At 40.4% G+C, this 16,870-nt stretch overlaps 1 protein-coding gene across 1 annotated transcript in view; it reads right to left on the bottom strand.

Annotated features, from left to right (window-relative positions):
• Nucleotides 1–5,673, bottom strand: part of LOC126354652 (UDP-glucosyltransferase 2-like) — an 82,062-nt gene extending 76,389 nt beyond the window's left edge. The window contains exon 1 of the mRNA XM_050004428.1: nt 5,593–5,673. The gene's annotated coding sequence lies outside the window, so the exon portion shown is untranslated. The remainder of the gene's footprint in view (nt 1–5,592) is intronic.
• Nucleotides 5,674–16,870: the final 11,197 nt, after the last annotated feature.

Here is a 16,870-nt window from a genome sequence, read left to right as displayed (position 1 = left end):
GCCCCGCCCCCACCCCCTTCCCTCGTTTTTCCTTGGGAAATCGCATGCACTATCTGGTTGTCCGATCCTCTCACATGCCGCACTCTAAAACTGAAGGCGGATGCTCTGACCGTCCTGTTTTCTGAGGATGGGCGAGCACCCAAGTCAAGGCCTGATTAACTGTCTCGTCTAGGAACGGACGATGTTCAAAGTAAAGTTTGAATTTCTCAAGGGTGAATAGCACGGCAAGAGCCTCCCCCTCGTGCACAGAACACTTGAGTTCGGCAGCAGACAGGACTAGTGAAGCGTAGGCAACTTGGAGACGCTCTCCTTTCTGCTCTTGTAACAGAACGGCCGCATAACAGAGCTCGAACCGTGCGCCTGTACAATAAATGGCTGGTCAAAATTCGCGATGCCCAAAACGGACGAATGCTTGGAGCGTTCTTATTTCCCTCAGACGCTGCCTGTTGACTTTTTAATTAGTCTGACTTCACTAATGTATATGTACCTGTTTCTTCAACACTTGAGGTACCACTATTTGTCATAATTGCGTATAACAGTAACATATCGAGCTTTTCCTCACCCCTAGTTTACTTATAAGGAGAGTAACTGGTAGTCGAAGAAACTACAGATAAAAGACATAGACGAGTTAGAAGGTATGGCTGGACTATGACATAAACGAAAGAAGAAGAAATGCTGTCGTCAGCTGCGTTTTCATAAAGAGTGTGAACTCCCAGAGATTACATCCAGAATCTAACCAGAACGTACTTTACACAACACACCCTTTCTTCTCTTTTCCCATGAGACAGTCCAAATGTGCTTAAATATCCTTGCGAAAATTATCGGGTATATTGCACCCCCACGTTTCAGTGTTACAAGGCTATAAAAAATCGCTACCGCCTTCTAACCTGAATTCTTCCCGCAAATTAGATACACCATTTTCTTGTTTCTTACCAATACCGAGTTAGTTATTGTATGCCACGAATTCTCGTCTAGCTACATTCATCTGTAGATACCTTTTCTCTATTGAACACTTGCGCCTTCACGCTCAACGTTCATTAATATGAGTTTAGAGTTGAGCTTTAATTGTCTGCTCAGAGCTCCAGAGCTAAATTAATATTAGATATTTTGTCCGAGATAAGGTTAGTTACTTGTTCAATAAGAACCTCATTATTATTAGGCTTTAGCTCGGAGATCTTAATAGTTAATTGCTGAGTTAGCTCCACTTTTACAGCCTAATAGTTAAATATTTGCTCAGACTGGTGATTAAATATTTGCTTGGTAAGAGCTTGGTTATCTACGTCTACATCTACATAGATACTCCGTAAGCCACCGTGCGGTACGTGGCGGAGGATACCCTGTACCACCACCTGCCACTTCGTATCCTGTTCCACTCGCATATAGAGCGAGGGAAAAGCGACTATCTATATGCTTCCGTAAGAGCTCTAATTTCTCGTATCTCACCTTCGTGATCCTTGTCCGCAGTTTATGTTGCCGGCAATAGAATCGTTCGGCAGTCAGCTTCAAATGCCGGTTCTCTAAATTTTCTCAGTAGTATTTCTCGAAGAGAACGTCACATTCCTTCAGGGATTCCCATTTGAGTTCCCGAAGCATCTCAATGACACTTACGCGTTTTTCGAAATTACATGTAACAAATCTAGAGGCCGGCCTGTGAATTGCTTCGATGTCTTTCTTCAATCCGACCTGGTATGTATCTCAAACACTAGGGCAGTACTCAAGGACAGGTCGCAGCATCCTATATGCGGCCTCCTTTACATGTCAACCACTCTTTCCTAAAGTTCTCCCAATAAACCGAAGTCGACCAATCACATTCCCTAGCACAGTTCTCACGTGGTTATTATTACACTTCTGGCTATTAAAATTGCTTCACCACGAAGATGACGTGCTACAGACGCGAAATTTAACCGACAGGAAGAAGATGCTGTGATATGCAAATGATTAGCTTTTCAGGGGATCGTCAATTTCAATCGTTAAGTAGCACGCCTGCTCAAAGTTAGGAATTCCAAAATTCGCAGGCTGGAGATTCCCGTGAAAGAACAATTTGCAATGATAAAAAATTTACGATACATATGACATTTGTGGATGTAAAAACAAATAGAGCAACGAATTTATTGGAACTGGATATCGTCAATGCTTCCGACTTCACCATCCCTGAGGAAACAAATTAGCTTCAAACTGACGTCCCGTCTGGAAAGTTGTATAATCTGTTGCAAAAATTTGATGATATTTTTCCGAAGCAGCAAGCAGTATCAAAAGTTACAAAGCAATCGTTACGTTGAAGCAGAATGCGGTGCGATATTTTGCAAAGCAAGGATTCCTTTTATCGATGCACAACTAAATAAGTACACAAGAACTTTAAATTAATTGCCCAACTTGTGCCTCAAGGTCCCGTTTTGTCTAAGATCAAACAGTATTTCCGAACGGAGTGGTCTAATCGTTAGACATTTCTCACTCAACCTGAGATTCTCATAGGAACATGCGGCATGTACTTGTAGTGTAGTTGGACGTTAGTCTGGTGCACTCAGTAGCAGGCAAGACACCAGTGGTTATCGCTCCGGTGTTTAAATGTAAAACGCCACAGACCCTTCAACAATCCCACTGGCGAATAATTCGTTAGTCCAAGAGCATTGCTATTGGAGAAATATTAACGAATACATTGAAATGATGTAGGCTACATGACGCTTATGTCGAAAATACTAGTCAGCTCCGTCTCCACAATACTCTCCGTGGCCACAGGGATCAGAAACTTGATCACGTCTGCATACTGATTTTGCAGGACATTTTCTCGGAAGGTGCTGGTTCGTCCTCATCGATGGTGCCTCCAAATTTCCATTTGTGATCCAAATGTTATCGATGACATGACCTGCACAAGGACTATTCAGACTTTTTCAAATTCCTCCTCTATTGAAGGAATGCCGAAATATATTGCCTCTGATGACAGCAGACAATTTCTTCTCAGGAATTTAAAGACCTTTGTGAATTCAATGGCGTTTCACACTTCCGGAATCCACAGTTTCATTCTGAGGCCAACAGACTCGCTGAAAGATTTATATGCTCTTTCGAGGAGTACATGAAGAACTTGGAACAACAATACAATAAAGACAGTGCTTTAATGACCTTTATATCGCAGTACAGAACCAGTTCATACGGTGCACAATCTGCAGCGAACAAACTCCACGGACATCTGCATTGAACTTTAATGTCAATTTTAAAGCCACTCCTGTGTCCACTTACCAAGCCTCGACAACACTCGTTATAATTTTTTTCCTAACTGAATGATCAGGTACTCATTTTAGTGTGCGACTATAGGAAAAAGAAAGGGGGACCAGTCATAGTATCGGGCAGTTCGGCATTCTTATGTTTAGGTTCAATGTTCACATGTACTCATAACGTGCCATAAAAATCAAATCAGGCCACTCTATTCTCGCAAGCATATAGGCAGAACTAATAGGCTTTTTTGCAACTGAGTCAGAAGACTTACTTGTATATACAGCCATCCACCTGAGGGACCTTCCGATTGAGCCAGCATCCATCCCTGCAAATGCCTCCAGCTGTGCAAACCAGTGGAAGCAGACTTCAGACCAGTCTGTGGACGTCGAAGTAGCGAACACTTGACTGGCCACCCTTTCACCGTGATTTTCTTCGGTTTTCCATGGAGTCCCAGACAAATGCGAGGGTAGTAACATACGTACACATGCTAACAAGTAAGGGAGCAGGAAGCTAATGAAACTAATCGGCTTCACACTTTACTCCCAGGGGAGAGATGCCGTGTACGAAGCAAGAGGTGCATAACCAATACCGTGAGAGCTCGCCACCACACAGGCACAACCACTCCCCTGGTGCCCCTCTGTTCCATGGAGCAGCCTCCAGATGCCACTCACAAACCTGGACATCTTCCCGCTTCCACCCTCCTACGTTCTGCGCTTTGTATATGTAGGCCTACACTGATGTGGACAGCTGATCTCAGGATCACTGTCAGCCATAGACTACACTAATTCCTCCTTGCGCTGGTGAATACTGAAGTCCTTCTTCCGACAGACATACAGTTCCAAACCAGCAGTTATATCCACAACATTGTCATGCAAGCTCTGTTTTCGCTGCGTAAACAAATGGCTGTATGAAAGTCAACTCTACCATGGTTGACGCAACAAACCGTAATCCATGAGCGGACTGACAGAGAACTGTGATTTTCTTCTGTCTTTCATCTTAATTACTCAACAGTTACTACTCATCTCTTTCTTTAGTCGTAAATTTTTCTTTGTTTGACGTCAACACAGTCCTACAGTCCTAGTTAACGTTGACGGGGATGTTTAACTCGGATAATCTAAGTGACGGAGCATCTGGAGAACAACTCTGGAAATAAAGCTCCTTGAGAATATTTTTATGTGAAATACAACCATGTTCAAAGACATTTGGATTTGTTCTGGTATACTGACACACAGTATAGGGCTTACAGTTAACATAATGTATGAGGGCTTGCTGGAAAGTAATGCCTCTGAATATTTTGTGTCAAAACTCTTAAAGGCTTCTTAAATAAAACAAACGTTATCAACATCCTACATCTTTATTTTTCACGTCTACGTGTTTGTTTCCCAACACAGTCCCCTGGAGATGAACACATTTCTCTAAACGAGAGAGCAATTTGTTGATAGTGTCATTATAGAATGTTTATTGACGAGACCACAACCTCACCTGTGCTTGCACCGCTTCATCACTATGAAAGTGAAGACCTCTAAGGTGTTGTTTAGGTTTTGGAAAGAGACGAAAATCGGATAGGGCGAAGTCGGGACTGTATGATGGATGATCGAAAATGGTGAACCCAAGGCGTCGGATTGTTGCACATGTCACAGCGGTCGTGAGTAGTCTGATATTTTCATGCTTAAGGAAAGGATGCTACGTGTGGGAACGAACTCTTTGAATTCGAACCTCAATTACAGCACACTGTTTCTTACCCACCGACATAATTATGTTACATAGCGCTGTACTACACGGTATAAATCGGACCCCTTAGCGGCAGACATCCTGATATTACACCGAGTTCTAACCATTGCGCAGATTCTAGCTGCTCTACCACCAGCCTCAAATCTTCTATAGTTCTGCATAAATTCACAGGAATTACGCCTAATAGCAAACACTGAAAACAGTCCACTACGTTTTATATTCAGGTACCACTTTATAGTCTCAGTAATCCCTTGCCATATACGAAAACTGTCTCATTACTGACACTATAATATGCAAAGTCATTCATTTCAAACAGAGCGTCTTCCTTCACTGTTACTGAAATCAAGACTTCTTCTACCAGATAGGAGTCTCGCTTTCCATTCCAAAATAACACTGTCTGTGCAGGAATATTACTTCAGTTGTGTTATCTACGCCTTGTACCATCTATTAACGACACTTCAACCGTTACAGAAGTTCAGTTAAAACCGTCCCCTACACATTTAGATAGAAGAGACTTCGTGTTTAGATAACACAAACGTAAACTACAGAAAAAATTACAGAATAGGTACGCAAAACTGCATCACACATTTTGGAAACTCAAATGGGACTAAGCAGACAAACTACCTGTAAGAGCCAAACTATCTGTCTCACCTGCTTACGAGCGTGCGACGAAATCGTGCTACACGCTGACTGGGTCCCCTGTGCCCACGACTTGCTCCTAGTGGTATCTCCTCCCAGCCTCGCTACTGGCTTGGGCAGGTAGCGAGCACATGTGGACAGGGCTGCCTCTCTTACTATCACTTATCTAGATAGCGCGTTACATCACGGCGCCGCCCGTACGTAGAACAGCTTTCGGTTTAATCATGCCGCCAACAGCCTTTTGTGTCAACAGTGACTCTCTCGAAGAATTCCTTGAAACATTTTCTCACTACTCAAACAGAAATTTAACCTTGTCCTTGGATACTTCTTGAAAAACCAAGTGTAGCTTTGCGACGGAACAACTAAACTCAAAGAAGCGACGTGGAAATTAGATCTTCAAATTTCCAATAAAATGAGGAAGAATGGAAACATAATATTGCAGCTTTCATTTTTTTTCCAAGTAACCTCCGTCAGAAGCGACTGCATCATGGCATCACTGAGGGGAACAATTCGATGCATGGTGGTTGAAAACAGATGAAAATAGATATTTCACTTTCAAACTCGTGTCAGCTGATAACATTCATAAACTAGATATTTGAACTTTACTGATAAAAATGTAATTTGATATTGAGGAGTGTGTAGTCTTAATATACTGAACCTCCTTTATTATGCAGAAATTCACATACATATGAACAAACCATAACTGAAACTATTTTCAAACAACCTGCGTGATGTGACCGGAGGTGGAGTAATTAGATCTTTACGCAGTGTTCTGGCTTCAGGCATAGGGGAGTTGCCACTCTGAATGTTTTATGAGGATTTTTGAGAGCGAATTTGCGTTGGTGCATTTCATGTGGTGGGATATGTAACCAGATATACAGAAGAACTCTGCTGCTTGGAAGTAGTCTTTCAAATTTCTGACTACTGAATAACTTTTTGAAATAGTATTGAGGAAACGTAGGCCAGTTATCAATAACACTGCAGTCCCACGCAAGTTAGTACTTGTGGAACACAAATAGCATGGGTAAGTGATTTCTTATGCCAAATTCTTGTTGAGTAAATAATGTTATAAACAATACTGCAACAGATTAATAAAAGTCGTAAACAATACAAGAGCATGAACATACTGTCCGAAACTGACTGATCAGATCACAAAATGAAGTCGTTACTGGATACTGTTAACAAGCAAATATGGAAAGAAGCCATAAAACATTAATTTATTTGCGTTAAAGAAAATGGGAACCCTGTAAAACGTTCTTGTTAAGCAAATATTTTTAGTAATCAATTTTTAAAAATGAGATGTAAAATTGTGCAAATAGGTCAGAGGAGCGATCAAAACAGTACACTGCACTGACGAAGCTAAACAGAGACATTAAAAATTAATCTGTCATCCTGGTTTGGAATAAAGTAAATCATTATGACTCTTCATTGGGTGAATAATATCTCCAACAGGACAATGAAAACTTGTGGACCTATATTATGTAACGTTCTTAGTCACGATGCATCATTAACTCAGGGTGAAGCTATGTAAATAAAACTCAACAGAGAAAGTAGTCAATGATGCTTTTTGAAAGTTGCTAAATGGTTTCACACAAATGGACCAGCTTTAAACTTTGAAATAACGCAGTTCGTTCTGTTTTTTACTGTCAAAAAATAAAAAATACCTCCTAATACACCAGTATACCAACAAGACGTAATAAACAGTGTAGGAAACAGAGTATCCTTAGGTGACTTAAGTGTGCATATCGCTGAAAAAAAAACTGGAAAAAAACCAATAGTATACCTGCTAAAATATTAAAATGTTTCTCCTTTTTCCATAAGAAAAATAGCTATTTTCAGTAATGTAGGCATCAGTAAAGTTACATATTTTGCATACTTTCATTCACTGGCGTCTTGTTGGCTAATATTCTGGGATAACTCTTCGCTTAAGCTAAAAGTACTCATTGCCCAAAAGAAATTAACTAGAATTATGCTTGAATTCGGCCAGTGTGGCCGAGCGGTTCTAGGCGCTTCAGTCTGGAACGGCGTGACCGCTACGGTCGCAGGTTCGAACCCTGCCTCGGGCATATATGTGTGTGATGTATTTAGGTTAGTTAGGTTTAATTAGTTCAAAGTTCTAGGGGACTGATAACCTCAGATGTTAAATCCCATAGTGCTCCGAGCCATTTTTTAAGTTGACGTTGTAAGTAGGATGTTTAGTTTTTTTTATTGGTAACGACACGTAGCGCTCTGTATGAAAATCTTTTGTAGGGATTATTGAAAGTCAGATTGCGTTGCGCTAAAAATATTGTGTGTCAGTTTAGTGTTGATCAGAATAGGTAAAGAGCGAAAATTCTGAGAACGTTCAAATAACCAGCACAGTAATTCATAAATTTTTCTAAGGGGACGTTTCATATGTCGACCCTTAGCCGAGGATACCTCACTAGAATCTTCTGATTTTTTCTTGTAGTTTGTGTAATTAGTGTAGCTTTTGTTTATTGCTAGCGCGCAATTGTAGAGAGAATCTCTTTTGTACTTGCAGTCTTTCATTGTTGTGCAGTAAAACAGTTGTGGCATGCATGTAGATTTGCACCAAGTATTTCACAGCTGCGCTTGCGATTAACTAGATATTATTTTCAATGCTATGTTAATGTGTTTTCTTATTTTTGGTCTTCAAATTGTGCGTTTCTTGTTATCATGTGAAATACGTGATAATCCTACGGCTCCAAAGTAAATTGAGAAATGATAGTGTCGACGAGCGTAGCTTACCAGCACCAGCGTGTAATGAATTAACAGACATTCAAAGTAGTAATTTGGTAATTGTGCGTAGGGAAATGGAGCGGGCGGCAAATAATGGTGTAGACAGTGTAACAATTAGTGAACAGGGAAGCATTATCGATCGATCGGTCGGCAACAGCTCGCCTCAGGAATCCGAAATGACAGGACACAATCTTGCAAATACTGTAGATTCAGGTTTTGCGTCCTCGCCGTTTTCTCCAATAAGTCAAGACACATTTTCTGCTTTTCGAAACGCGAATGTTGCCGGTTCAAATGCACTGCCGAATAACACTGAGGAACATGTTTCAGACACCAATTCATTGTTATCACAATTAATGCAATAAATGGGACAAAATCTTCACAAGTTAGACACAATGGAACAGAATCTTCAAAAGTTAGACACAATGGAACAAAATCTTCAAAAGTTAGATATCAATCTTCAACAAACACGTGAAGATTTAACTACTGGGTTACATAACATCGAATCGAAATGTCAAAAAGTCTGTAATGATGTAAAAACACAAATTTGTGAGCATTTTCAACCTATTTTTTCGCGGCATGAAAATGCATTACAGAATCAAGAAGCAGCCATAAAAGAATTGCAAACTATTGTTGATGAAATTGATGAGACCTTGAGGGCCACAATTGACCCAGTTGCAACTACTGATTCGGTTACGCTACTTACAAAAACTCAGGAAAACTTAAAGGACAGTAAATACTCTGAAAATTGGTTCAGAAAGACACATGGAGGAAATTAGTTCATTATCAGAGAATGTAGTCGAACTTTCGGATCAGCTAAATAATTTATCTACGAAGGTAGATATAATCTGAGTGACACAAGACCATTAGTCTTTAATGATACAGAAGAGTACGAACAAATTAGGAAATTCAAACAAAATCAGAATCAAATTAATACGCAACACCAAAGAGAAATCCGGTAAGCACAAGATTAGTTGGCACAGGTAATACAAGAATTACAAATTTCAGAGGACACTCGCGCTCCAATACAGGAAGAGGGACATAGAAATGCGGAACAGCGACAAAATAATAACACAGGGCACTTCGGAAATTATGAAAGAAATTGGCAAGGCACACCGAATTTTGAGATGGAGCCGCCGAAACGACGTAACAATGATCGATATGCGACTCGCCGACATGATGATTTTGACTATAAGCTGTTTCTTACTACACACAAATTCAAAACATTTAAGAATTCAAGCAACGACATTCATCCACAAGCACGGCTCCATCAATTCTCTCAATGTTTTCCTCCCAACTGGTCATTGGAGCACAGGTTAGAATTTATGTGTGGCTACTTAGAGAATGAACCAGCTGTAAGAATGCGATCGGTCATTCACGATTGTCACAGTGAAGGAGAATTTTATCATGCCTTCCTCGCAGCATATTGGTCTCAAGCTACACAAGACCGAGTAAAACATAGCATCATAATGATGAAACATTTCCAACAATCTGAATTTGCCAGTCTTGTGAAATATTTTGAAGACATGTTGCATAAGAATCAGTACCTCTCAAATCCATACAGCTCCTCAGAACTCATCCGCATTTGCTTAATCAAATTGCCTGAATATTTACGACATATCATTTCGGCAGGACGTTGCAAAGACGACATTGAAGCTTTTCAGGGACTCTTACAAGAATTGGAAATTGACACTGATAACCACGGGACGCGAAAACAGGAACACAACAATTACAGGTCACGTCCGTCACAATTCCGCGATGACAGAAATAATAACTGGGCACGACAAGGCTATTCTTACAATGTAAATCGTGACCAAAACAGACACCACCCGTACGACAACCGTTGGCACAGTAGTAAGAGTTACAGGGAAAGACCACACTTCAGCAGTAATGAATATGATAGAGATAACCATAGAAACAGACAATATGGGAACCAAAACAATTTTTATGAAGGGAGACAGAATAACTTCAGACGCAACAGTGCAGCGCGCAGTTACGATTCAGGAAGAAATTTTCCACAACGTGAGAGACAAGAAAGAAACTATGGAATCTATCGACATAAGACAGACGATATGATCGCAACGACAGACCTGAATTGCATCACAACTAGCGGGACAAGGTGAATTTGTAGAAGTTCGATCTCCTAATCAAAATAACGATGTTGGCCAACAAAGAGATAGACAATGACTCGCATCGCCAGCTGGCTCAGAGAAAAATAGCATAGACGCTAACCTTGAGAAAAAATTCCAGTATTCTTTACCGACGTATACCGCATGATAATTGGATTCAAGTTGAAACTCTGAGTACTATGAAGAGTGAAGGATTGCACCAGACTTCACATGTAAAACCGCTTATTGAGAGATAATCTGCTTTTTAACTTATTCTTTGCTATAAAATTTTTCACTTCACTTTACTAGTACTCTTTCTCACACTTAGAAACTGTTAACATGTTACTATATTTTGAAATAAACTATCCGGTCTAGAATCTAGGGAACATATTTAGACAATAATTACAAATGCATTGTTATAGTGAACAGACGACACAGTGTTATTGTATGTATACATTCTTGCTTGTTAGTTGTACGATTACGCAACGACTATAAGGCTTACATACTTAGAACATATACTGCTAATGAGATTTTAATGCAACATTTTGGTTTCGTTGAAAAGACATTCTTTATTTGAAGTACTTTCCGTGAGATTAAAGATGACATAGCATTTGCTTTCCTTGACAGCTACACGATTATATCACGATGCTACTAATGTGTGACACAATTTACATTTTTGCTTTTGTGCTGTAGCTGCTTTATATCTGCAAAGTTTTTCTGGATTCTTCTGTAAAGTAAAACATGTTTTAGTAGTAACTTTTGTGGTATAGCTACAATGAGACAGCTTTTTTGTAGCACAACAATACGTTACAGCGTAGTACTTTCTTGAGTACGGTAATGTACGTAATAACTACGATATCTATACGCATAGCATTTAACTTTTGTTCATGCTGAGGTAAGTACATTGACTTCTGCAGAACTTAGATTATTGCAGAAAGCTACGACGTTTCTGAGATTTGACTGAGGTGTTATTATGTTATTATTACGACGACTGTGCGTATTATGCTGTTGAGGTATGTTTATGATCAATAAGCTGATGCTATATGAGGAATTTATTATGATGAAATAATGAAGAATTGTCGACGAATATGTGTATGTGTAATAAGGTAAGGAATAATGTGTACTTGTTAGGGACTCAGATTTGTGAAAACGGATGTTGGAAACCAACAATCGTACTTTAAGAGTTATGTAATGTGTACATGCGTGAATGTATCACAGTGCCGGCCAAAATTTTGTGGACACTGTTATATTAATAGGATTTTGTTTCTACACATTTGTAACGCAAATTCTTGACCTGTGAAATTTTTTATATGAGACTGGCACTGTAGTGCAAACTTCTGTTGTAAATAATTCACTAAGAAAGCCAAGTGACCTTCACTAATGCGCTGTGAGCGACCAGCTGTGCCAGCCACCAGGAGAAAAAGCCATTAGGTGGAGAAAAAAGAGGCCATTAACCTCGCTATTGACATTCCTTTGTAGAAAGCATCGCAAATACGGCACGCTATTACTTGGAAACGTATGATTATAGTGTGCAGCATGTGTTTTTTGCTACTTGCTGAAATGCTTATGAATTGATGGGAAATATTCTTACATCTGCACACCTGATTATGACAAGTGTCTTTCTAAGAGACCTGAGAGAATTCCTACTGACTTATGAAATGCCGCATGGCTATTGAATGATGTTTTTTAAGCTTTGCTTTACATAGTTGCTTATTTCATTTGATATCTGGTTTCCCGCTGTGTTTCAGCATTAGTTATATAAAATAAAATTAAATGCATTTGTTAATGTGAACACTTTCTGTCAACAGGTCTATTAAATAATAATTTTATGATACACATTCTTCAAAAAGGGAGCACTTGGGAAGGAAAGGCCAATAAGAAGGGACTAATAACAGTAACTGCATACATAATCTGTAATTTGTTTGGTAGAATAACTTGTTGTGGTGCACCACTTTAATTACATATACATTAAGATGTGAATAGACATTTCCCTTATCTGCATTGTTATCTTGAGTGTAATATTTTTTCTGCTTGAGCTTTGCCATGTTTAAGTATAAGGTATAGCATTTGCTGCTGCTGTTTGCCAGGCATAGTGTTACTGAATTTGACTATGTATTACTCTGTTAAGCCAGTTTTACTACTGATTTATTTTTCTTGTTGCTGCACATTTGCTCATATTCGTTGTAATGTTGCATTTGCTCTGTAATTTAATATACTGCGGCTTCCTTTGCCAATTTGCATTTTTTTCTCATTGCTGTTTGTGTTCTTTTGTACTGCTGCATTGATTCGTCCCTTAGTATATACATCTGAGCTCAGTAAATTTAAGTTTGCTTAAGAGGGGGTAGACTATATAAGAAACTAACTATGGAGAATAGGGAAAGAATGCATTGAGAAGTTATATGAAAAAGGTCTGGGCCAGAATGAGTATTGTACACTGAGAAATAATTATTTTGAAAGAAATATGAATAGAATCCAGAAAGCAGGTATAGATAAGACTTTTTGGGAATAATGATGAATGAAGGGAGATCTCCAAGAAGTAAAGAAAGTTTTGTTTGCAAAATACTGCAGTAAAACAAACTCTGTCCTTCCCTTTTGTATTATTTCACCATGTGTTTGTGTACCCTTGTGTATTTGTGTTCTTCCTGTCTTTATATGTTTATCTGATAAGACTTATGTTGTAGAATTTTTCTAATATTCAGCTACATTCACTATGATGAGAAATACTGTTATCCTCATTAATTTGCAGTAATAATGTGTTATTTACTTTGTAAAGATGTTTAGATATTATTTATTCTGTTCTGTTTCAATGCTCTTGTGTAAAATTAATGTTTCGAAAACTATTCTCATTATTTTACTTATTTTCTTATGTCCAGTAACACTGATGCACATGTTTATTTCTAGTCTTTTGTAAAGCCTGTATTACTTCAAATGTTATCTGTACTATTATGTTCTTTAATGATGTATTTTATACCTTTGTAATTGTCTTCTTGTGATGTAAATTTATAATTGTATAGACACCAGTTCTTCAAATTAAGTTTCATTTCAGTGTACACATTTCTGTTGGTCATGGTATATGCACAAGCTGTAAAAAAAGAAACTGTTAGTGTTTGCACGTGTGTTAATAATTCAGCAAGGCACTGGTTAACAGCACTGCTGGTTCTAAGGTGAACCCCAAAAGCTTTGTGAGTGCACAAGTGGTGGTTTATGGACTTGCTATATTGTCCGCAAGACTCTTCGATGGTGATTGTGCACCTGCACAGTCGCAACAGATGGTTGCTGGCCGTCTCTACGACTACAGTGGATCTGCATCTTTGATGGCCCACCAATACCATTATTTCTACACGGACTGCAGTGGTTCTGCACCTCTGGTGGCCCACCAATACCGTAATCTCTAACAAGACTACAGTGGTCTACTCTGTGATGATCTACCTACCAATCAATTTCGACTGACCCTGCTGTTTGGTTTGTTCTGTTGTGGCTCGTTACCTGTCTGCATGTCAAGAGTCAGCCCTGTCTTTTCGTTGGAAGGACAACACTACTTCTTCAAGACAGCATGGAAATCCATTACTCCTGTGTGCAATTTCTTTTACTAATGAGACTTTGTGAAAAAACTGTAATTACTTTTGTGATAAATGATCAGGACTGCCTTTATGAGAACAATTTTCTTTTGACCAACAGTGCATCAATAAGTGTGTGCATTTGATATCTTTGTTATTGTAACTATGAAAAAATTTTTCTACTCTGTATTGGCCACTGCCCAAGACAATTTGAAAATTTTTTTGGGGGGGCTATGTAAGTAGGCTGTTAAGGTTTTTTTTTTTTTTTTTTTTTTTTTTGGTAACGTCACCTGTATGAAAATCACTGGCTGTGCTGTGTGCAGTCTGTGGCTGGTTTTCATTGTTTTTCGCTATTGTAGTGTTGGCCAGTTGGCTGCTCACAGTGCGTAGCGTTGCGCAGTTGGAAGTTGGAGGTGAGCCGCCATCAGTGGTGGATGTGGGGAGAGAGATGGCGGAGTTTTGAGAGCGGATGATCTGGACGTATGTTCATCAGAGACAGAGACAGTAAATTTGTAAGACTGGATGTCACGCACTGCTATATATATTATGACTTTTGAACGCTATTAAGGTAAATATATTGATTGTTCTTTATCAAAATCTTTCATTTGCTAACTATGCCTATCAATAGTTAGTGCCTTCAGTAGTTTGAATCTTTTATTTAGCTGGCATGAGTGGCGCTCTCTGTATTGCAGTAGTTCGAGTAACGAAGATTTTTGTGAGGTAAGTGATATGTGAAATGTATAGGTTAATGTTAGTCCGGGCCATTCTTTTGTAGGGATTATTGAAAGTCAAATTCCGTTGCGCTAAAAATATTGTGTGTCAGTTTAGTGTTGATCAGAATAGGTAAAGAGCGAAATGTCTGAGTACGTTCAAATAACGTACGGGGTCAACCAGCACAGTAATTTATAAATTTTTCTAAGGGGACGTTCAACGTGTGTCAACATCAAAATGTTTATCGTGACGTCAATCTATGGAACAAGGAAATAGCTAACTGTCATCAACAATCGGGGGAAAACTTGTTTGTGACTACTAACTGGATTTTTGTTTCCTAGAAAGTAGGTCGCCTTTGAATAGCAGCGGGAAAACCACGTTATAGTAATCCGGCCCAGGAATACTAACAACTTTCTGCCTGCAGGACAAAGGCATCGTTGTCTTAGCTATGAAAAGCTTCCCAGTTATTCTGAATCCAGACAGGGCTGTGATTGTGATTTCATGAGCGAATATCTGTGTGATGCGTCACTTCAGGTAGCCGATGGGGCACGGTGCGGCAGCGGGGATGGGCCAGTGATGCCAGTGATCGCCTCAGAGGCTGGTGGGGCCGCCACTGCGATGGCAAGCAGGTCATAGAGCCCGAAGAAAAAGACTGGCCGTGGTGCGTACGTCACACCACGTGACACTGCAGTGCCAGCATGTGCCTTCGGCGGAGAGCTAGTAACTATTTCAGATGATTTTAGTAATTCTTGACTGCCTGCGATCCGTAATTTTACAAGCATTTAAATGCCCGTAACTTACCGATTGCAGGCGACAAAATTAAGGCCTTAAATGGGTACCTTTCTAACTATATATTGATTTATATACTAAGATGGTATCTGTTCTTTCGGACATGTCCGAAAGGACAGATACCATCTTAGTACATATATAGTTAAGGCTCACCGGCCACTTGGCCATTTTCTTCTTCTGTGTGAATGCACAAACACTGCCCGAACTCTTACGGGAATCGGCAACGCGCCGCGAGTAATGAGTATAATGGGCAGGGGCACTACGAATGTAGTGCGGCACGATACGCTGAGAATGTGGGTTTCGCGGGAGCCGTGCCAGAGATAAATCCCTGCAGCCACGCTATCCTCTGTGTCCTCGGTGGCTCAGATGGAAAGTCGGCTCTCAGCCGTGGCAGCGTGCGGACGGCCCCGCGCGCCGGCCAGTGCTCTGCTGCAGGCGTTGTTTACTTCCGCGTCGTAGCTTTAAGGCTTGTGTCCGTCCACCGTGAACAACATGTCGAGCGCTTACCGCCGCGCGACCCTTAAAGTTTCCTTCCCAGGTGAACATGCGCGACCTTGTGCACATAAAGTTGAAACCTTCATACGAGAAGAACTTCGTTTAGATCCTAACCACGTTATCGGAATCCATTTTCGATCATGAGTAGTGTCGTTTATATTAAAATCACAAACACCGAGGTGTGTGAAGATGTTATTCGCCGCCATGCCAATGGACTTAAGTTCAAATACGCTGATGGTCACGTCGGAGCTGTAACACTTGAACTCGCAGAGTACGGTCAACGCACGATTACGGTGTTTGAACTACCTTTTGAAGTGCCAAAGGACGAAGTTCTCTCTGCGTTACAACCATACGGTTACGTCATTGGTTACGTAGAGGAAAAATGGCGAACCTCCACGACCTACAATGTCCTTAATGGTGTGCGTCAGGTCAAAACTGAACTGAAAAATATACCATCGTACCTGACAATTGGCGGGGTGCGAGCCATTGTCATGAACGACGGCCAACCCCGAACATGTGCGGGTTGTGGACAAGATGGCCACGTCAGATCCGCCTGCATGCCACGCCGCCTGGTTCAGACGCCGGTCGGCGAGGAAGCGTCCCCAGCGGTGATCACTCAGATCCCTGTTACATATGCCAAGGTTGCCCAGGAAGGTAGCACCTCTACACAGGGTCTTCCTGCTCCGTTGACGTCGTCTGATCAGGTAGATGCAACCGCTACTGAGATTCCTTCTGAGGTGCCACAGACACCAGATCCTGACCTGCCGAATGTTCGCAGCACTGTGACTGAAACTGCTACTGAGATGGACGTTGACTTGGGAGTGGTACCTACTTCTGCTTTCCTTCAGACTGGTCCGGAGTCAGACGAAAGCCATCCGCAATCAGACTCTGAAC

The sequence above is a fragment of the Schistocerca gregaria genome, chromosome 3, assembly GCF_023897955.1.
Source record: "Schistocerca gregaria isolate iqSchGreg1 chromosome 3, iqSchGreg1.2, whole genome shotgun sequence".
NCBI lineage: Eukaryota > Metazoa > Arthropoda > Insecta > Orthoptera > Acrididae > Schistocerca > Schistocerca gregaria.
This window is presented reverse-complemented; position numbering and strand designations above follow the sequence as displayed.